Source organism: Phodopus roborovskii, unplaced genomic scaffold, assembly GCF_943737965.1.
Source record: "Phodopus roborovskii unplaced genomic scaffold, PHOROB, whole genome shotgun sequence".
Lineage (NCBI taxonomy): Eukaryota > Metazoa > Chordata > Mammalia > Rodentia > Cricetidae > Phodopus > Phodopus roborovskii.
Genome location: NW_026126547.1, coordinates 10,285,505 through 10,309,363, shown reverse-complemented (window position 1 = coordinate 10,309,363; position 23,859 = coordinate 10,285,505). Strand labels below are relative to the sequence as shown.

The window sequence follows — 23,859 nt, the reverse complement described above, 5'->3', positions numbered from 1 at the left end:
GCATTGCTATGAAGAAGGAGGAGGAGAGAAGGAGAAGGAGGAGGAGAAGGAGGAGGAGGAGAGAAGGAAAAGCAGGAGGAGGAGAAGGAAGAAGGAGGAGAAGAGGAAGAAGGGCGGCATGCTCCTCTAACTCCAGAGGTGGGAGGTAAATAAAGGAGGACTCCGTGATTTCCGAACTAGTCAGTGAACTCCAGGCTCAGTGTGAGACCTTGCCTCAAGTGAGGGGAAAAAGATAGAGAGCATAAAGGGAGCCACTTAATGTTAAGCTCCCTTTGTCTTTTTCCCTCCCTCTTCTTCTCTCTTTCCATCTCTACAATATCTCCTCACACCCCTCTTCCACATCCCCCTGACACCTCACAGTACTTCCACAGAGTTGATCCTGTTAGCATGAATGGTTGAAGAATGAACAACTTAACTTCCTGGATGCTTACGCCTATCTCAACAGAAACTTCCTAACTGTCAGGGAGTATGCAGTTGCTTCTACTAGTAGGGAGAGTATGCCGACTGATCCTGGGTCTAATTTTCCTCCCACTTCCAAGTCCTAATGGTAGGAAGATGCTGCCTAAATGCCCCCTCTACTCAACTTAGATGCTTTCTTTTCCACTAAGCTTCCACCAGCTTACTGTTCTTATTCCTCAAGTCCCTACTATTAGCCCACCACCACCATCCTGCCCAGTTTCTCTGCCCTGTCTCTGCCCAAATGTTCAGCCTCCAGGTTCGCTGGTTCTTGAGCAATAAAGTGCCTTCTCTACCCCACCCTCTCCACCTTGGCTCACCATCTAATTGTTCATTTTGAGTAATTAACTAGGACATAGAGCTGGCTCAATCTTTGTCTCAAGATAGCTGAGCTTCATTAACCCCATGGAATCTTCGACCGATAAGAACCAAGAAAAGAATAGTAGTAGCTCTGGTGTCTCAATTTCATTTGATATGTACTATTATACTTGTGTGATATACATATGCACAACAATGATTATTCTACTGTTGACTTTTTATGAATAAAATTACCATGACAGCTTTTCACAAGAGGAGGGAACTTTTAAGCAGCTCTCTATGAACATGGCTCCTCATCAGGTCACAGCACACAGGATACCTGAATTAGAATTCCTTACTCCTTGTGTTTATCTAAAGCAAACATTCATGAAGTTCACACACAAAGACACCAAGAAAACTTTTTCCCAGAAAACTGTTTTGTGTATGTATGTATATAATTTTTATTTAAATTTGAAACAAGCTTGTTTTACATATCAATCCCTGTTCCCTCGCCCTCCCCTCCTCCCCTGTTCCCCTCACTAACCCATATCCCATCCCCTTTATGCTCTCCAGGGAGGGTGAGGCCTTCCATATGGAGTCTTCAAAGTCTGTCATATCATTTGGAGCAGGGCCCAGGCCCTCCCCTGTGTCTAGGCTGAGGGGTTTCACTCTGTGTGGAATGGGCTCCCAAAGACCATTCATATACTAGGGATAAATACTGATCCATTACAAGAGGCTCCATAGACTGCCCAGTCCTCCCAACTAACACCACATTCAGGGAATCTGGGATGGTCCTGTGCTGGTTTCCCAGCTATCAGACTGGGGTCTATGAGCTCCCCTTTGTTCAGGTCAGCAATTTCTATGGTTTTCTCCAACCTGGTCTTGACCCCTGTGCTCATCACTTCTCCCTCTCTGCAACTGGATTCCAGGAATTCAGCTCAGAGTTTAGCTGTGGGTGTCTGGTTCTGCTTCCATCAGCTACTAGATGAAGACTCTGGGATGGCATATAAGGTAGTAATCAATCTCATAACTGGGGAAAGGCATTTAAGGTAGCTTCTCCACTATTGCTTAGATTGTTAGTTGGGGTCATCCTTGTAGATCTCTGAACATTTCCCTAGTGCCAGATTTCTCTGAAAAGCTATAATGGCTTCCTCTATGATGGTATCTCTTTTCTTGCTCTCCTCTATTCTTTCCCTGACTCAATCTTCCTGCTCTGTCTTGCCCACTTCTCCCTCCTCTTCCCCCAACTCCCTCTCCTCTCCCCCCATGCTCCCAATTTGCCTGGGAGACTATACTTTCAGCGATAATTTCTATAGTTTGTTTTGGTTTTTTTGTTTGTTTCGTGTTGCTGGAGGTTCTTGTCCTGCCAGGACCACTGCTTCAGCCACAAATGAACACACAGAGATGCTATATTAATTATAAAATGTTTGGCCAATGGTTAGGACTTCTTATTGGATATCTCTGTCTTATTATTAACCGATTTCTATAAATCTATGTTTCCATGTGGTCTTGGCTTATTGGAGAATGCCCAGACCTGTTATTCCTTTGTGGTCTACGTGTCATCTCTTGAAGTCTCTCTCTGCCTACCTTTCCCAGAATTCTCCTCATCTCCTAGTCCTGCCTATCTTCCTGCCTCTACTGACTATTGGACAAACAGTGTTTTATTCATTAATCAATAAGAGAAACGTATTTACAAAAGGATATTCTCCATCAGTTTTTTTTTTTTCTTTTCTGCATTCCATATGAAATCTTCTACCATGGAAGACTGATTTGACCCATATATGGATCTAAATAATCAAAATACCAAGACCAGGTCTTTTCATGTAACCGAGCAAACTGACTAATCTTGGGGAGAGCGGACCGGGCTGGAGAAGCCTGATCCAAAGAACCAGAACTAAGTCAAACCATCTCACTATTTGGCAACTTCAGCATCTGTTTTCATTCACTGGGTGAGGGAGCAAAGGGAACTAACTGCAAGCCAAGTGAAAGAAACAGATTCTATAGTAAAAGGAACCAAAGTGAAAAGAGAAAACCTTGAAAAGCAGCTGGAGGGAAGGATCTTTCTGGAGAGACTATACAGGAAGACTAAAATCCTAAAGTCTCCAAAGAGAGAAACCAAATTGTCATCATGTTTGCTGTGTCTATGATACATTTATTTTTCAAAATTTTCACCCAACATTATGTCTTTAAGAATAATCTGCCCATTCTATATGGAGAGATACCTTGCTTAGTCTAGAGACAGGGGTGTAGGGGGTTGAAAGGTGCCTTGGTCCTGCCTCAACAAGATGATGGGAGAGACTTAGTAGACTTCCTAAGAGAGGACTTACCCTCTCTGAGGAACAGATGGGAGGTGGGAAAAGGGGAGATCAGGAGGAAAGGAGGGAGGGGTGACTGGGATTGGAATGTAAAAAGTAATTTTAAAAATTAAAGAAAAAAGAATAATTTATTATTATATGTGCACTGTTTCTTTTTATTTTATATTTATTTTTAATTATTAATATGGAGGAGGGTTTACATAACAAGAGTGCAGGACCACACAGAGGGCAGAGGTATTGCATCCCTGGAACTGGAAATACAGATGACTATCAACCTACCCAACATGGATGCAGGGACAGAACTCAGGGCTTCTGGAAGAACAGTGTACATTCAACCTCTGAGATATCCTCCAGCCCCTATGCTGCTCAATTTTAGTTGATATATACCATTTTACTTGTGTGATATATACATGTACAACAATGATTATTCTGTTGACTGTTGACTTTTTAGGAATAAAATTAGCATGGCCACTCCTGTCTTTCTGATGGAGCTTATGAATACCTGATTCTTGTTTTCCCCAAAGTTGGTGCATGCTGCATTTAGCAATCTAGAATGTAGAAGAGTCTTTGATTATCTATCCTGAACAATTTTCTCCTGTCCCAGGTTGAACCATTTTGTTGTTGTTTCTTATGGTCTCGATTCTTCCTTTGATTGGCTTCTTCCTTCAGTTTGCTCCACACCTCACTCTGTGCATCTAAATAGCTCAACTTGTTCTCACATAGTTAACTGTCCTTACCTTTATTTAGCCTTGGGTTGATTTAAGTTCAAAGTATCAGTCATATTTCTTCACCCAATACTGGGATGTTTTGGGGGTGGTTGTATCAGAGGAACCAAGCCCATCTTCCTCTTTCCCTCTCCCCATCCCTTAACTTCAGGCCTACCTGCTGTATTGCCTTCCCCTTGGTCAGCCAGGATGCTGGCAGCCCAACCTCCAAAGGATATTAATTGTACCATGGCATTGTTGCAATAGACTTCAAAAGAGAAAGGTATTCCCCTAGCTGTTAGTTTGTGCCTTCCATATTTAAAATGGCTAAAAAAAACAGAAAGCTATCTGTATGTTTCCTGGCTGAAAGACAGAAGGACACACCATTTAATGGACCACCACCTAATACACTGTTTTCAAATTCCACTTTGAAAAAGAACATTTTTATCTTTTAAGGAGAGATGCTTAGAGAATGAAAGGACAGTGTATATGGCATCTAAGAACATGGCTTTCAGCCCCTAGCTGTGTGACTTCAGATAGTTCATTTCTCTCTCTCTCTCTCTCTCTCTCTCTCTCTCTCTCTCTCTCTCTCTCTCTCTCTCTCTCTGAGCCTTGCTTTCCTCATCTTTAAGAGAAGGTTAATACCTGTTCCCTTCCAGTCTTGCTGTGAAGATTAAATGAGAACAAGAAGACTAGAACTGTACCGGATGTGTTTACATCCACTAGTGTGGGCCCTGCTAATTCTCTAAGAGGAAAACCTAGATGAACTGTGGCTTGTTGGTGTCCCAAAGTGGTTGCTATGAGCAAGCAGCAATTTCAAATTTCTAATTTCTTTTACTTTGCTCCCTGAATGGCTCAGAGGGGATGGATAGAATGTGAGAAATGTTCCTGGGCTGCTCGATTTGAGGTATTTCATTTTGTGATTCTGTCTGGGAAGTGCCAGCTCATTTCTTTGATCAATGACCATCCCAGCATTGGAGTTTGTGTTATTACCACCTTAAACTAACATTGAATGAGTGCCCCTGGAGCAAAAAGCACCAAAAGGCACTCTGCTCCCTCAGAGACATGGCTGCTCTACAATCAGATTCTAATCTGCTGTTTGTGCAATTTATGTTTGCTCACAGACCCCTTTCTCTCAAACTCTAATTTTCTAGCTTGTGATTGAGGTTTGTAGCTGTTCAGATGGTACTTTCTACATAGTAGTCTAGGAAGGTATTTGTAACCAGCCTCTCTCATCTTCAAAGCAACCTAACTTTCCAACCATAAACAAGTCGAAGCATTGTCAATCAATAGATCAATTAAATATACATCAAGCACATGCTATATACAGGATCAGAAATTTCATTGCAGGAAAATAGAAAATATCATTCTTTGGTCTTGCAAGACTTAAAGATGACTCATAACATGAGTCTGTGGGTAGAAAGGAAAAAGCTTAAATAGAGGTGCCAGGAGACTGGAGAAAAGAAGAACGTTCCTCCATGTTCACAACCCATCTCCCCACAAAGATGATAGCCAACCCCCATCTATCTCCATCTCTCTGACAAAATCATCACAGAGCTCACAAGAATGAGGTACCAAAGCAGTGATGACATAACTAACAATACATATATTCTGAACATGCTTTTGAGTTTCCATTATTTGTGAAGACCACCCCTTTGCAAGCAGAAAGTTGCATTCACACAAACAAAGGTGATTCAGCATTCAATATGGTAGACAGAAGTATATTAGGTTTAGAGTTATGGGGTCACACAGTTGAGGGTTAGAGTCCCACATTTTATGTCCTACTGTCACATCTGCAAAATGGAGGTAAGTCCTTCTTTCTTTCAAGACTTTATTGGGTCGGAATAAGATATAATGCAAGTTGAGCTGACAGTGGTCCATAGCAAAGAGAAGTAAGTTACAAGCATGACTATGACCTTATTAACTAAACACAGACACCTCTCTGCCCTGACAGATGAGGTTCCCACCTGTGGCAGAAAGATCCTTGAGCTCTAGAGACCCCACAATGGCAAACAAAGCTCAGAATTCTCCTTCCTTCTGGTTCATGTTGTCTTCTTACCGGGAAAATGATAAAACACAACACGTCTTAGGAAAGTAAGGGAAACTGACTGAATTAAAACTCCCCAGGGAATGCACTGTAAGCCTGGCTGCCTGGAAAGCTCCAGACAAAATTGTGCATGCCTCTCACCCTGGATCAGACCCAGCCACCTCTTTCCTGCTCTTCTGCCTCTTTAAACTGATTCTATGGAGAATAGAATTTAAATTCATGAGATTCCATGTTCTCAATGTCATCATGATGGGCACACACATACAGGTAAATCAGTGAAATCCATGAGTCTATCTTCAGAAAAGTGGGCGAAGTCAGATTTCTTCCATTGTTTGAATCCCATCACCCATGTATCAATCACATTGTCTTTCTCTTGGGATTCCTTGCTGACACAGCATAAGTCAGCCTATCTTCACTTGTACGTATCTGAATGGTCTCTTTTATTTTATACATAAATTGTATATTAGGCATCTAAATTTTTTTTTATGCATATAGAGTATTTTTTATTTAATTTTATATAACAAAGTCCAATTAAATGAAAACAAACATTTATACACAATATTTGGGAATTTGGGCGTCGTTCTTTCCAAACTACTTCCTGCTGGTAAGGGGCGCTGTCTTGGGGGATTCGAAGAAGATTCAGATATCCTAGCTGTAGTCTGTAGGGCTGTTTTGTCCAGCTGTTTGGAATGTAGGATCAGCTTGTACTCTGTTTCAGGCGGTCTGGTGTGATCAAACCACATTAGTCTGGAAGGAATCCACATCTTTTCATTTTCTGTGGAAACAAAAATAGAAATACTTTTCCCCAGTAACTTGTTCTTCAACTTAAATTTTGGAGTCAAAGCGTTTTTTTTTTTTTTTTTTTTTTTTTTATTTTACATGTCGATCCCAGTTCCCTCTCCCTCCCTCCCTCCCTCCCCCAAGCCTTCCCTCCCTTCTTCCCTCCCTTTTGCCCTCTCTACCCTCTCCCATGCACTCTAAACACCCTCCCCTCCCAACCCCCCACCACAATACAATATGTAGGGGAATGCCATCCAGTTGGGGTCATGTAGATCTGACAGGTCCTGTGAAGTAGGGACTAGGGCTTCTCTCCTATCTCTAGAATAAGGCAGTTATCCCTCCATGGGGGATATGTTTGCAAAGTCCTTTTGTGCACCAGGGATACATCCTGGCTCCACTGTCTGAGGTCTCTTAGACTGCTCAGACCTTCTGGCTGAGACCCATATTCAGGGGGGTCCGAGTCAGACCCCTGTTGGCTTCCCAGCTATCAGTCTAGTGGCCCTTAGCTCCTCCTTGTTCAGGTAAGCTGTCTCTATGTACTTCTACCGCATGGTCTTGTCCTCTCCATCTGCTTCTGGGTTCTAGTTTGACTCAGTGTTTATGTATGGGTGTTTGCTCCTGTTTTCAACAGGCATTAGTTGAGGACTCCATGGAGAAGTTAGTTGTTGATCTCACTCTCCGGGAAGGGTATTTATGATAGCCTTTCCACGGAAGCTGAGATTGTTAGTTGGGAGCAGTCTTGTAGTTCCCTCGACCTTTCTTTGTGTTCAACTTTATCTTCAAACCAATATTGGCTCCCTCTTTTATGTTCTCTCTCTCTGTCTCTGTCTCTCTCTCTCTTTCCTATTTTCCATTCCTAACCAGGCTCAATCCTCCTGGTCTAGGCATCTAAATTTATTGTGGTCTAAAGAATGGCAAAACATGAATCAGCATTTCAGAAGAGAACGTGAGCATATTCCACCTCAGGTCACAAGAACACTACCTCCTGAAGAAGCATGGTGACCGGTGACCCAACATAAAATATGCATTTCTAGCCAGCCATTGGTGGTACATGCCTTTTAATTCCAGCACTAGGGAAGAAGAGGCAGGCGGATCTCTGTGAGTTCCAGGACAGGATCCAAAGCAATACAAAGAAACCCTGCCTATCGTTTTTCTTTTATTACATGGAACCAACTTTCTGAGTTACTGTTTCAGGGCAAGAAAAACACCATGTCCAGTGATGGAGAGTCCTACTCCCTCAAAACAGAACTTGGGTCCAGGGAAAGCCAGCCCAATGCAGCATGACCAAGGTCCTGAGTAGCCATTTAAAAAAAGAAGCAACAGCACTTTCCTGTGATTCATGCAAAAAAGACTTATTCCCTATCATTCTAACCATTAACAGTCCAAGAACCTGGTGCAACTAGCCCCAGAGCCACCACTCTACACAGCACAACCAAGAATCTCCCACTGGGAAGACACAGAAACCAGATCAAAAGGGACTCCGGGGTAGTGGCACTCTCCTAACAGTTGACAGATGGAGAAGGGAAGCCACATAAATGTTCTCTCTTGTGTCAGCACTATAAAAATGTCGGGCTGACCCATGAAAGATGGAGCTGCAGGCCTAGGCAGCCATTAGGAGACACATGGCTCACTTGGAGCCATAACTCAATCCATGGTATTATGAAAATGGTTTTACTGCACTGGATTACCTTTCTACCCTCGCTGCAAAAATTACTGCTTATCAGCATCCCAGAAGTCAAGCTAAAACCTCTCTACCTTTTTCCTCTTCTCACACAATCCCTCCTTTTGGCCAGGAATGTAATAAAATGGAACATTTCATTACTCCAGCTTGCGTGGCTCTTTTGAACCTGAAGCCATCACCTCAAGTGAGCACTCAGAGAAGGCCAGTGTGTGGGCATTTGATTGCTTCTAGAATATTCTCAAATTCATCTGAATACCTGAGGTAATTAACTGAAAACAGCAGAATCCAGGACATCTTACAATAAGGGCAAGTCACATGGTACTTTCAAATTGTTATTTTAATAAAAACTGAAAATTAGGGATTCCTTGAAGACACAGCATAGCCCAGCCTATCTTTACCTGTACATCTTTGAACCACCTCTTATTTTTTTTCATATAAATTTTATGCTAGGCATCTAAATTTATTGTGGTCTAAAGTCAAGAAATGGTTCAACATGCCAAAGATTTTCCTTCATGTTTTCTCAGGCAACCCCAGACTAAACCCAGGTAGAAAACAAAACTATTGCATAGCTCTAACTAACCAGTGACAAGCAAGGCTTACCTTGTCAGCTGTTACTCCAGTGTGACCTGGAATGGAGGCATTGCCATGCTTTCCTTAGGAAATCTGGTTAAAATGTCTTGGATCATACAGGTGTGGAAAACATGAAAACCCAAAGACCAGCTCTCTGCTATCTCTGGTTAACTATTCCTTTTCAGGTTGTACCAATTCGGATATGGGGCTCAGCTCCTTTCTCTAGACAGATACTTCATGGCGCCTTGCTCATTTGTAAAGACCATGAAAGCACATGAAGATGTCATGAACATGGATAGTGTTAAAACAAGCACAAATAATCTAGGGGCTAAGTATACATTATCGATATCAGCAAAATCCCTTCAGACTCTACCACCAGTGTCTCCTCTCCTTTCTCCTATGTTTCAGCTTTCCTATTCCCAAAACGATAACACACTTTCCCATTTCCTAATCACTTCTATATTCACCACTATCCAGTTGTGGAAACTTTCTTGTGATCTATTTTTTGCCTTTAACAACCAATTGCATTGTTTCACAAAACAAAACCAGTTTTTCTCTAAAAAGATTCATATTAGTGCTAACATAATAATTTTTGTTACAACCCATACCATATATAAACTATTACATAGACCTCTTTGACTAAAAGTACCTGTCCATGCATGATCTCAGGTTCATTAAACAGGTTCTTTTATGACACATTGTTTCTAGTCAGCAAATGCCCGTTATGCTTGTGTCATATTAGGATGTTTGTGTCTTTGTCTATTACTGTGTCTGTATCCATAATTTTCTATATGGTTATCAGACAGCAAAGTCCAAACCAGGAGAAGACTCCTGTGTGCTTAAAGGTTCAGTCAAAGCAACACAGAGGGCATAAGATGGAGAGAGGATGCATAAGGACACCCAACATTAATTTGCCACTTTTACAATCTGACAAAAGCCAGTCCTGAACCTCCTCCCCTGTAAATCAAATGGTTCTGGCAGCCCTGCAGATAGGAACTCCTGCCCAGGTTTTCCTGTCCCAGGATCGTCCCACTGACTGTCTGGGGTTGAGACTAACAACTGCTCCAGGAAAGGGAAACAACTGGGGAGAAGGAGATGGTCCTCCTCCCTCCTGGCCTGAGGCTTCCCAGACAGTGCAATTAACATAATTACAATATGTTCATGCAGCACCGGGAAGAACACTTGTGTGAGGGGGAGTGCTGGCACACAAGCCAGGCACACAACAGTTGGGCTTTGTAATTAGCTGAACAGTTCCTCTCTTAGAGTCTTCTGGGGTTGCTCCTAGGAAGTCCCATGTTCCAGGCTTCAGGATTCAAGGAAACCATTGCACTCAGGTGCCCCTTCAAGCAGGGAACTGAGTGTCTCCCATTCACAAGACATGAGTAAGAAATGGGGTCAGAGAGATGGCTCAGCTGGTAAAGGTGCTTGTGGCCAGGCCTGACTACCTGGTTTTAGATCTCTAGACCCTATATGGTGAAGGAGTAAACCAACTTCCACAAGTTGTCTGCTGACATCCACCTGTACACAAAGGCATGTGCTCCACCAACCCATCTCCAAGGCACACAATAAATGCACACAATGCACACTTCCACTTCAAGTGAAAGTGAGAAGTCTATGCCTTTCCAATGAATATGTGTTTTAGGTATATGAGTACCCTACTTGCATCTACTGTACATGCTCTAAATGCTCTGCTATAGCATGACAGAAGAGGGCATCAGATCCCATTACAGATGGTTGTCAGCCACAATGTGGTTTCTTGGAATTGAACTCAGGAGCTCTGGAAGAGCAGCCAATGCTCTTAACCTCTGAGCCATCTCTCCAGCCCCCTTTCCAATGGATATGAAGAAAAACCTCACCACACACAAACACACACACACACACACACACACACACACACACACGACTCTATTTTCTTAAGCAGTGCTAAGGAAGTCCCTATTTTTCTGGGCTTCAATTTATCATAAGAGATTAAATTTAATTTTTTAGTGTCCAAATGGTTACATAAAGATATTATCAGATAACAACCTCTAAAAAGCAAGAATGTTAAATAAACATAAATGACAATAATAATCTAAAGAGTATCCAACTGGGGATTTGAATATTGAAGTCATCAAGTATTCAATGTCCTCCCTCTATCAGTCCCAGAGTTTGAGACCTTCAGTGGCCCCTTCCCCCTAACCTCATCCCATCACCACAGGCATCCTATTGACACCACAGTAATAACCTTACTCGGGTTCTCTATAACATGTTGTCATGCCTCTGCTGTCACAACATGCATAGAAAATGTTAATATGTTAGTCCCAAGGTGCATAGTTGTTCATGCCAACCCAAACTCCTTCCTGTAACCTCCAAGGATTATTAGAATTGGTATTTCCCAAGTTTGCCTTGCCCATAGCTCACTAGACATTTTTGTGATTTGTGTGTGACTACACTGAACAATTTTCAAGTGTGAACTTCATGAATGACAATGTCACATCACCACATCCAAAGGTTAGACATCCTGAATAAAGCACTACTGCCCTGATGTTAGCAGCCACTGCCTGCATCACCAGTCCTTTTGTTTGTTAACAGACATAGTGCCCTATGGTTCTAGAACTGATGGTGGTGGCCCATGGCAATCACTCTCCGTGTTAGCTGTATATTACAATCACCAAGAAAACATCTGCAAACTCTAATGCCTGGGCATCGTCCAAGGAATTCTGATTTGGATGGTTCTGTGATGGAGCCCAGCACTCTGCAAGTCTTGCCTTCAGTCTCAGGTGACTCTAAAAAACACCTCCAAGCTTTAGCCATGCAGGCAAGCCACTTGTGAAAATGCATCCATTTAGCAGATCTGAACTGGATCTGAGTCTTGCATCTTTGTTATCTCTCAAGACATGCTCACAGAGCACATTTTGACCAACATGTCTGAGAATACTGGCTGATCTCCAAGAAGATGTTACTAGAGCAGACTTCCAGCTTTGACTCTCAGGCTTCTGCCTTCCAGTAAACTGGCCAGCGAAGTTGTTTCTCTCAAGTGGTCCCGTAGATGCTGATGCTAGAGGTACAGGGACTGAATATGTTAAACAACTGGCCTAGAGTGTTAGTATGAAAAGCACTAGCTTTTAAGAAGAAGTGGGTACTACCCAGAAGTCTGGAGGAATTTCCATGCTGTAAACATTAGAATATTTCAGAAAACCCACATAGAATAAAGCCTGGACACAACCACTTTTAGGGATTGTACTGGCTAGTTTTATGTCAACTTGATACAAGCTATAGTCATCCAAAAGGAGGGAACCTCAATTGAGAATATGCCTCTTTAATTTCTGGGCATGGATATTTTCTTAATTAGTGATTGATGGGGAGGGCCCAGCCCATGGTATGTGGTGCCATGCCTGAGCTTGTGTCCTGGGTTCTATAAGAAAACAGGCTGAGCAAGCCATGAGAGGAGGTGGCAAGCCAGTAAGCATCATCCCTCCATGTCCTCTGCATCAGCTCCTGCCTCCAGGTTCCTGTCCAGTTTTGAGTCATTGTCCTGACTTCTTTCAATGTGGAACAGTGATATGGAAGTGTAACCCAAATAATCCCTTCCTCCCTAAGGTGCTTTGGTCATGGTGTTCCATTACAACAATAGTAACCCTTACCAAGACAGGGATGTTGTGAGTCTGAAAACTCCTGACAAGTACTTGCAAAGGCCTTAGTGGAACTGTCTATGAAACAGAAGCTTCCCCTCTATATGTGTAGGGTGCAGAGTCTGTCCACAGGAAGGTAGCTTCTCCAAGAGAAGACCTGGAGGGAGGCCCAGCTAGGCTCCTGTCAAATGCTTACCTCTTCGGTGATTCCATTCACTGGCTCTAGCTGAAGTCAAGCCTGCTAACCCTGAAAGTTAAAGCTGCTCACCCACTTGTGACTACAAAGTACCCTCCACCTCCACACTCACCACACTTGCATTATGAATCAGAACATCCACGTCCCTTCAGACTCCTATGAGTTCCAACAGGAAAACAAAGGAAGGAGCCAAGGTAGATTAAGAGGCAAGAGGCAGAAAACAATGAACCCAAAGGGCCTCGGAAATGATACTCATTGGCTCCCAGGTTTGCCAACCCTCCTTTAAAGGACTGCTGCTAATTGACCATAATAGCTACACCCTGGTGAGTTTTCATCATTTTCTCTGGACAGCTCCCAGGTAATGAGCTCCAACTGAGAGGGCTAGATTGCTATCAAGCCAGAATGAGGGGGGCCTGCTGCAGGGTGCCAGCATGTGTTTGATCCATGTGAGAGATTTCTAGCTCCAGGATGTCCCAGAAGAAAAGCTTGTTAAGAGCAGAGCTGGAAAGTCAAGATGTGCCAGGGAGCCCTAGAGCCTCCTCACATGAGCATCTTTTGACAAGACATCCTGCCCAGGCCCAGGGTGAGCTCACCAGGGCCAGCTCTGTGCTGTGTTCACTGGCAGCCCTGACATGCATCCTAGCAACTCTGACAGCAGGAATGCAGTTGTGTTAATAACTACAGAGTATAATTAACTCAGGTCAAGTCTGAGTCTGGTTTCAGAAAAGACTGGCTGGGAAGTCATATTACATTACAGATAGATACCAGGACCTATGTACACATACTGCTAGTTGACCATTGGCTGTGGCAGTCATATGATCCTGTCAGTTGCTTGCCATTTGGCTATGGACACCAGGATACTATTTGGTCTTCATATTGGCCCTTGGTCAGATCCTTAACTCTTTAATGACAAAGCAAATTATCCCCCCCCCAAACCCAGCAAGAAGAATGAGACATAGGGTGCTGTATAAACTAGAATGTTCATTCAATTTTGCTTAACACATTTATCATTTTATGTGTATGGATTTTTTCCTGTGCGTGTGTGTACCAGTGCAATATGTGCATCCCTGGGGCCCTTGAAGGGCAAAAGAGGGTGTCAGATTCCCTGGAGCTGAAGTCACAGACAATTGTAACTGTGTAGTTACTGGAAATCAAAGCTTCTGGAAGGGCAGCCAGTGCCCTTAACCACTAAGTCATCTCTCCAACAACACTTAACTAGTTTTTAATCCAATATCTGTTAATAATATTATATTAAAGAAAGTATACATAAATCATCTGAAACACAGTAGATACCTTGTATTATTGTCATTACTACTGTGATTGTAACTTCCAGCTATTTTTATTAATAATGTTATTATTCCTGATGTCACCTTCTTTTGCTCACTTCTGCCAAGGTTATCATATGCAAATATTCTCAATTAGAATAATCAATTTTATTCTGTTGAACAAGTCCTGTATGCAAAAATGGCAATTTCTAAAAACGCAAACAAACAAAAAAACAGACTTGAGACTAGAAATCTGGGTTTGATGGCCTGAAGAGAACATGGCCCCTTCCTACTACAGAAATTGTAGTGGGCTGGAGGGGCATTTGTCAACCAAACTTCCCCCCCCAAGTTCAAATGCAGAAAAAACTCTGCAGCTGAAAGTAGAGACTAATAAATGAGAGCAGGATCCTGTGTCTCTCTGGAACTTTCCATCACAGAAACCTCAGGTCTAAAGCAACTTTTCTACTATATGAAAAAAGGCAATTCTGGTAGTATTCACCAAAACCAATCAACAAACAAGCGGCTCTTTTTATGTTTAATTAGCATATGTTAATTATGAGTAGTATTGGATGTCATTATGGCATTTTCATGCATGTACATAATGTATTTCTTTGGGGGGAGTAGAAGAAGCACTGAGTGTACGAAGGCCTGACTGAATGTATGGTTGAATAAAATGACTATGTCAAGGAGTAAAGCCTTAGATCCATGGGAAATAGCAAAGCCTTCTCCCCACCACCCCAGGTAAAGCCCCAAAGGAATGGAGAAACCTGGCTTGGGGTCTGTGCACAGATATTAACAGTATGTGCAGAAAAATGTCCACCATAGCTTTCTCCCTCAGGGTGTTTACAGTTCCCCCAGGAGATTATAGGAGCCTGCTCTCGTACAGAGACTGTCACTACCCAGATTAGTTAAACCTGCCTCCTCATTCAGTTGTATTCCATAAACCCTGCCTCCATCAGTGGTATGAATAACCCCGCATCCTTGCTGAATTGAATATAATAAATTGCTGAGCTTCCAGAGTGCTGTGGTTTCTCCATCAGACAGCAGAGTCCATCCAACCCCAGATTTTCTGTGTGTCCATGAGTCTATATGTATGTTTATCTTTTCTTCATCCAATTACTGCTCAAGTCAAGTCTGTTCCTCTAGCTGTGCAAGAAGGACATGGCATGTTTCAATCATGTTCACTCTCTTCCTACCACCTTCCTACTAATCCCTTTCCTCTTCCCAACTAGTATTCCTTCTTCTTTCATGCTTGTTCTGTATTATATTTTGTGAATGGGTGAGCTTCAATAGGTGTGTTAACAGAACTCAGGAGAGTAATTGTTTACAAAAGAAAAGACACTTTACCAGTGACTACACTGCTGAAGGAAATGTTTCTTTCTCTACCATCAACCATTAACTACTTATAATCCTCAGGGAAGGAAGGTACCTTCTCAGCCCCTCTGAAGGTTTTGATAGGACCATCCTGTGCAGACCTTGTGCAGGTAGTCACAGACAATTTTGAGTTCAAGAGTGCAACAGCCTGTAACACCCAGAGGATGGCATTTCCAAGCACTCCTCCCCAGCCTCTGACTTTTATATTCTGTTTCGTCCTCCCATGTTCCTAAGCTTTGAACTAAGTGATATGGTTGTCTGAGTATTTACTATCTACCTAGTCTCAACTTTTACCAGTTTTGACTCATCTCTGTAGCTATCACCACCCAGAATGTGCTTCTTGAGCAAGGATATGAAAGAATCACTCTTAACTCAATAATAATAATAATAATAATAATAATAAAATTCAAAGCTCAAAGGGAAGGGTGACTGGCCTGGGGAAGTTCACCCAGTGGGAAATCCCAGGCCCTAGGAATGCTGACCAAGTTCTATAGGTAGAGAAGTATGATTGGCAGCATACCAACGAAGGATATGATGAAATGGAATTTGGGGTCATTTTTCAAATGACTAAACCCAGCGTAGATTGTGTGATAGGGCTGAGTGTTGAGACAGAAAAACAATAGGATATCCTGCAAAGAGAAAAATGCCCCAAACTAAACTGAACACATAAATGCCTTAAGTTAATACTGCTAATTTATCCTAGCAGTGGTTGAATATAGAAGATAAATATGTGGGAGAATCATATTTTCTCAAAGCTTGCCAAGGAAGTAGAATCTAGTTTGTGTGGGGGAGCTCTAGTGCGTACCCCCAGAAATACTTCCTAAGTCATTTCACTCCCCAGGATAACCAGTGAAATCCAGTTGAACATAACTCATGTGTCATCTATCTTAGAAAGACTAGAACAATGTTGCCTACATTAGCAAATTAAAATATGAACGAAATTTACACATCTGAAATATAAACTTAACCAAGTGCCCTTTATTTCACTGGGCAATCTGATTAAAAAAACACACACATCTAGTGTTTAAAATTCTATTACATTATTTCAAAAGCCTTTCTACCAAATATGTAAAATCTATCTCTATTCTCCAATGTTAAAGGGCAAAGAACTGACTATAAGTCTTTATATCTATGTCCCTCCCTTATTCAAAGCAAAGTCACTTAGACCCCACAACAGAAGCACCTGGCTTTCTTGGCAGTTCACTGGCTTCTCCTCAGAATCTACTATGGGGAAGATTGCTTTCATAGATGAAATGATATTTGCTCTAAAATCATGGCCAAGTCAAGTGCCATGCCAGTATAGCAGGAAGCTAGACAAGCAGAGAGCCAGTTAGTTGCATGCCCCTTCTTGCTGCTCTCAAGCACTGCTGCCTAAGGAACCTTTAGAGCTGCAACCAAGGCTGTGAGACTTGAGCACAGAGTGGAAGACAAGTCTGTAGTCACATTGGGGATTTATAGCCATTTGGGCAGCTCTCTACTATTTCAACAAATTTTCCATTGAAATAAGTTTTGAAAATTAATTTTCTATTAGTTACTCCACTGTTTTCACTTTCCAGGAAAAGCAGATCCATCCTCTCCTTCCCCCTCAACTCTACATATAACCTTAGAGACCGCTCACATACTGCTTGCCTCACATGCCAACTTACAGTTCAATTAGTAGCAGAGTCACTATTGAAGATGGAGTTTCTGTCCTACCTGGTCCCACAGCTGTTCAATCCCACATAAACACACAGAGGCTTATATTAATTATAAGCTGTTTGGCTGATGGCTCAGACTTCTTATTGGCTAACTGTTCCTTAATTATTAACCCATCTCTGTTGAACTATGTATTGCCAAAAGGCTGTGGCTTACCTGTAATGCTCTGGCATGTTTCTCCTTTGGCAGCTACACACTATAAATGAAACAATGGATATTCATCTGCACATGAGTTCCCTGAATTCTGAGATGGGTGACAGTCTTCTTTACTCTGGTGCATGCTTTCCAGTCAGCTTTGGACATGCAGGCTCTATCTTCTGCCACTTGTCCATAACTCTATTGACAATGTCAGCCTCCTTGATGAGACCTGTCTTCTAGATTTTACTGCCCCTTCCCTATTCTTTACCTAGTGTCTTACCACTGTTTCTGTGTACTCTTCATCATATTCTTCTGGAATAGAAAAAAAAAGTTAAGTGTCTGTGTAGGAAGAATAATAAGGAAGAAAAAAATCCCTTTCTAATACCAAACAAATTTTAAAAAAAAATCTAACTTAAAAATCTAATTTTAAAATGATTTAAATGTACAAAACCTATATAATGGAAACTCTTCAGTGCTATTAGATGACAACAAATGAATAAATTTTGATAAATTTTATTTTTTGACAACAGACTCACTTTTAGAAGAATGCCAGACCTATTTATCTAATAACCCAATTGTAATTATTTTTTAAAAATCTAATAGAAATGTTCATTAAAGACAATCTGGAAAAATGAATGTAAGAAAATCCCAAATTGAAAAACTAATTGTTTTAGTCTTAGCATATCTTAAAATAGTCTACAGATCTAATGAATGTAAAAAAAATACCAAATTGAAAAAGTAAGGATGATTTGGACTTAGTACATCTTAAAATATACTCCAGATCCTAGAAAAGCAGCACATTAGTAATATTACAATAGACACATAAGTGACTAGTACAGATTAAAGGGTCTAAAAGCAAACCTAAATATACATGGAAACTTTACTTATGACAACAGCAAATGCTTCAAGTTCAATATTTCATGCTACATATAAAGAAACTGAGATTACACTACAAATTCAAGGCTTGGACTAGACCGTTCAAATTCTTTGTCCTTGTTTTGTGTCTTTAATGATATATACTCTCCAATTTTCCTAATGGAGAAAATGCACAGTATGATATGTGCTCCAAGACTAAGCATATTATATAGGCCCCCAACTGTGGCTAGCTAGCCACTCTTTCCAGCTTTCTCCACATAATAACCATAACATCTAAGGAGTCCTTTCTTTCCCAGCATGTTCCTGACCATCTGACAATCCTTTGCCAGTGGTCTCTGGTTTCTGCTACCTCATGCATGTACTGTTGTACATTGGAAGCTCCCAGGGAGATTGAAAACTACACTAGATGGGAATCTCTGAACGAAAGAACCAGGCTCTGGGATTTTTGAGGTTAGCCGGGTGTTCTGATGTACTGCCAACACTGGAGTGCCTGTCTCCAATCTCTTTCTTCACCTTGACTCTAACAGATGCCACTGGAATCTCTCCGTGATGCAACCTCGGGCCCCCTCCATCATTTGCATATTTTTATCACTGACATTTGACATTTCCTTGGGGAACAGAAAATCTTTTTTTTTTTTTTTTTTTTTTTTTTGTCTAGTTAAGATCTTGGAGGAACAGTCGTGATATCTTACTTTGCTTTTCCTTGCTAGTGTCCATCATAGGATGTGACATAGAGCTGATACTCCATAAACATTAGTAAAAATGCCTCTCAGCCTACATTAAAGCTAAATTAAAGAAATTCATCTTAAAGGGTTCTCATAGCCACCTCATTCTCTACAAACCCACTGCCTTTATAAGCCCAGTATCTTCATCATCTCCTCCTGAAGCAGTACTAAACCCTCCTGATTTCTTTTTCTCTTGTGTCAACTCAATAATTTCCACCATCTTTCTAACCCTGGTACAGGTCATATCACTTCTGCTAAAGCTTGAACATAGTCAAATCCAGCATTATAACATGAAACCCTGACCTGTAATCTCACACACACACACACACACACACACACACTCACACAAGCACGCGTGTGCGTGTGTGTCACCACTGAGTCAAGCATAGATTCATTAAAATTATGGCTTTAACATATAAAATTAGCCAATTGCAAATATTACAAATGTTTCTCTATCTGATAGAAAAGGCAGCTTTATTCAGCAATTTGTATGCTGATTAAAATATATAGCACATTTTTAGAAAGAAGGAGGAGATGGAGTTTAAACACAGGTACCTTATAGGGAGAGGTAATCCTTCCCCAAAAAGACATGAATTATTAAGAAACAAACCCCAGTGCTAGGAGGAGATGGAGTTTAAACACAGGTACCTTATAGGGAGAGGTAATCCTTCCCCAAAAAGACATGAATTATTAAGAAACAAACCCCAGTGCTAGGAATAAAAAACCTCCTTTGTAGTAGGTCAGGAGGTCCCAGAAACAATGCCCCATCCCCAAAACAAGACTATTGCCATTGCTCTTGGCCACCTACCTATAACTAAACAGCTAAGACCCTGTTGCTGAGATACAACACACTTTGATTGCGGGGCCTAGAGAAACAAGCTGGAACTCACATGGACACTTTCTCCATGCTGTCTGTCTTCTGTACTGCTGATGGGTACCATGCAGGGTGCAGTTGAAGAACCCTTTAATTTGAGGTTTGTTTTATGAGAAAAAAAGTTATGCCTAGTACTGTAAATGCGGTAAAAACCCATATCTGGGGTGGTCATATAACCTAGCAGGGAACCTCCTACTGCTGTCTTGTTCAATGAACATGGTCTCAAACTACTTTGTAAATATTTATGTGTGTGCCTATATAGTATTAGGGCTGCTTTCAATCCTTGTCAGAGAAGCTTTTTCTTGTAGTTGGTTTCAGTTAATACAAACTCATGCCTGGCCAGAGTGCTGTAAATAAGCGGCTGCTGAATATTCAGTCCTAAATGGGACATCTGTGTCAATCTTTACAAATCTCCAGGAACACTGCAAAAAGGGGAATAGAAAGAAGGAAAGAGTAATGAGATGGGAAAAAGCTGCCACACTCAAGAATTCAGAGCATCTGTGGCTACATGGATAAGATCAGGCCAGCCAACATATCAGTGTGGGTGAAGAAAGAGATGGTGAGGCCCTACCCTTAATCAAGAAGCGATTGGCTGATGGCGGCTGCTGAGAAAGGGAGGTGGGGAGCATTTTCTTTTGGAGGTGTGGCCGCTGGTAACTTGTCCATGTAGATGGCCCCAAACGAAGAAAGAAAAATCAGTGGCAGCAATAGCATAAAAAAGGATGGCAAGGAGGAGGAGAAGGAGGGGAAGAACAATTGGAAGAACAAGAAGACAGCGACACGAATGTGGGAGGAAGATGTGTTGCCGTGTAACAGGCCCTCAGACCTTAGTAGACCCCAGAGCTTAGCACAATTGATGCCACGATGTATGTAAGCCTTGGAACCCAGCACGTAGACCATTCCACCTGCCAAAATGAGAACAAAGACCTAATCCATCAAAGTCCATAGCTCTGAGAAAGCCCCTAAATGTACTAAGCTTGCTTTTTGGAGTCCATAGTTTTGCCTCTGGCTAATTTTTCTTGCTAACTGAGGCATATCAACCCATGATGTGGTTTTGTGTTTAAAAGGTCACCCTGAGAAAAACTCAGGACAGCACAGGGACACCAACCAGTACCAAGCAGTGTAGTTGCCAGCCAGCAATAAAATCATAAAGATGTTCTATGGGCTTACACCCATGACCAAGCAGTCTTCTCTAGTGTTTACGTCTCAACAGTAGGAGGGGTGAGCTCAGAGGTGTGATATGAACAAAACACATTGCATATAAATATGAGATTGTCAAAGACTAAATTTTAAAATGTTCTAAAAGTAAAAAAGAAATTAGCTAGCCCCCTGAGGTTTAGTGCTGTATTGCACTAGAACATTTGGGAATTCTGTATAATAATCTCTCAGCTTTCTTCCGTTAATTAATTAATTACATATGTTTTGATGTCTCAATTTTTTTTGAACCAGCTTTTGACCTTTTGGTCTCCATAATCAACACTTTTGTTTTTGTTGTTGTTTTTATCTTTGAGATAGAGCTAATGTATATTCGTATGTTTATTTTGCTTTTAACAAAATTCTATTTGATTGGGATAGGAATAAAACTCAGCAATACAGTGGCTGGTTAGCATATGCAAGGTTGTGGTTTTGACACAAACACACACACACACACACATACACACACACAAACAAAAAATAGAACAAAAGAAGAGAAAATGCAATTTGGCAATTTATACTAGAAATTCTAGCACACTGCATGTTTGCCAGTAGAGATTGATGAATTGAAGCCTTTTCTCTTGTCATTACTCAATCCAAAACTCTCCATCATGCCCACATCTATCAAAGGCTCCGCTGGTCCTCCAGGCCTCTCTCTAAGGTTCCTGAGAAGGCTCTGCTGACCTTGGTTGTATTCTCCTTTAAGTCTCTCCCTGTCCGGTCCTCCCACTGGAACTGGGGGGGGGGGTCTGCCTTCTACCAGCTCAGCCCTTCTTTCTACCTTAGCTCAATGCCTGACCAACACATCCTTAATATTTGTTTAATTAGAAATAATCAGCCTTTAGTTACCCAGTATTTCAACACTTTGCCTCAGCCAAACTCTAAATAATCTAGTAGATGATGAGTGAGGTATTTCCAAACTTGTTTAAAACCCACAAAAGATGACTGAAATTGAACAGACATTTATTGAGTATCTTTTAGATGCCAAAAAACTAAAATATGGCATAGAATTAGGGTAACTCTTGACAGTAACTGGACTTGCTTCCTAAACCTCTGTGCTGTTTAAAAAGAGGCGTTAAATTCTAAATGAGTTACTTGCTGAGTGCTACACAGACAGAGTGTAACAAGCTTTTCCCTTGGCCTATGCATCTTTCTGAGGTTGAAACATGGATAGCCACAGGGTTCTCAGCCAGCTGCGGCTGCCAAACTCCCTGGATTGGCTCACTGAACTGAAGGTAGCAACTGTCCAGAGGATGCCTGCCCCATGCCCTATCCCCATGAATAGGATATGGACTTAGACCAGCCTTAGGCATGGGTTCTCCCCACTGTGGTATTCTTTAATAACACTGTATTCCCACAGGTCCCCTTACAGCCCCCATTCCATAAAGCCCAACTCCAAGTTTGCTTCAACTGTGCCGAAAGGTGTAAGGAACTCTTAAGTAGGAATAGTCTAATTGCATCAAAGGAAAGAATTGGAGCCCACCCAATGTCCCACCAATGTTACAAAACAGTTTACCACTTGTTGCTTTGGGCTTCAAAGGGATATTTTATTTTAATGACCTGCTGTCTAATTAATCAGCCTCCACCCCTCCCAGCTGCAATTACTGACTACTGATGGAAATAAGAAAACACCCGAAATTTGCTATTTCCCTTTTGAATGCCAACAGTGTGGAAATCTTCCCATGTAAATCAGGACAGGGTGTGGACGGGTTCTGGGCTCCAACAAGTCTGCCGTCTAACCTCAGAACTCAAAGTCAACTGTTGAGAGCTCTGCTCCTCTGGGGACCATCAGAGGTCATAAACCTTACCCTTTCCCATTTGCATCCATAATACAGAAGGCATGGATATTAGTGCACTCAGCCAAGTCAGGCTGGGGCCACGGAGGCCACCCAGTTCCAGCCACACAACTGCTGACTCCACAGCAAGTCAATGCCTTTCGATCTCAGCTCTCCCTGTGGCTGCATTGCTTTGAGCAAATTATTCACCTACCTTCCCTTATTTGTATGACAATAATAATAATCAGTGACTAGCAAGAATATTGTCCTAATTAAGAGTGCCTTGAAGCTGGAAAGATGTCTCAGCTTTTAACAGCTCTTGCTGCTCTTGCAAAGGTCTAGAGCTCAACTCCCCATGCCCACACTAGGTAGCACACAATTGGCTCTAAGTAAAGCTCCAAGGGTTGTGACTGAAGCCTACTCTTGGCCTCCATAGGCACTCACTCACACGCACATGAATAAAGAATAAAATAAAATAGTTTTTAAAAAGAGTGCTCGGGAGTCAAGCAGGCTCAGTTATAACCTGGCTTAATCATTTACTGGGAATGTGACATAAGCAAATGCGTTTATGTCTGTGAGCCTCAAATTCTTTATCTACAAATGGGGGTGATGAAAATAGTTTGTAATGTATATGGTTATTGTCAGCTTTCTAGTTTTTTATTTAATCTTTTTAATAAAATATGTTATCCTATTTTGTAAAAGTAACAATTCAGGAAGTATTGGCATACTAAAGCTACTTCTTTTTATTTTTATTATTTTAATTTTTTTCTAATTTTATTTTAAATTTATTTACATATTGATTTCAGTTCCTTCTCCCTCCCATCCTCCCATGTCCCCTAAAGACCCCCCATCTCATCCTCCATCCACTCCACAGGGAAAGTGAGATCGGAAGAATCACCGAAATCTGTCAAGTCATTTGGGGTAGGGCCTAGGCCCTCCTTCCTGTCTCTGGGTTAAGAGAGTATCCCTCCATGGCAAATGGGCTCAAAGTCCTTTCATGCACCATTCTGGTTCCACTGTCAGAGGTCCCATAGATGGCCCAGGCCTCCAAACTGAGACCCACATTCAGGGGATCTGAGTCGGTCTTATGCAGGTTTCCCAGCTATCAGACTGGGGTGCATGAGCTCCCCCTTGTTCAGGTCAGCTGTTTATGTGGGTTTCTGCAGCCTTGTCTTGACCCCTTTGCTCATCATTCCTCCCTCTCTGCAACTGGATTCCAGAAATTCGGCTCAGTGTTTAGCTGTGGGTGTCTGTTTCTCTTTCCATCAGCTACTGGATGAAGGCTT

General features: G+C 41.7%; 1 pseudogene; it reads left to right on the top strand.

Annotated features, from left to right (window-relative positions):
* Positions 1–20,112: 20,112 nt before the first annotated feature.
* Positions 20,113–23,859, top strand: part of LOC127233895 (60S ribosomal protein L7-like) — a 74,011-nt pseudogene continuing 70,264 nt past the window's right edge.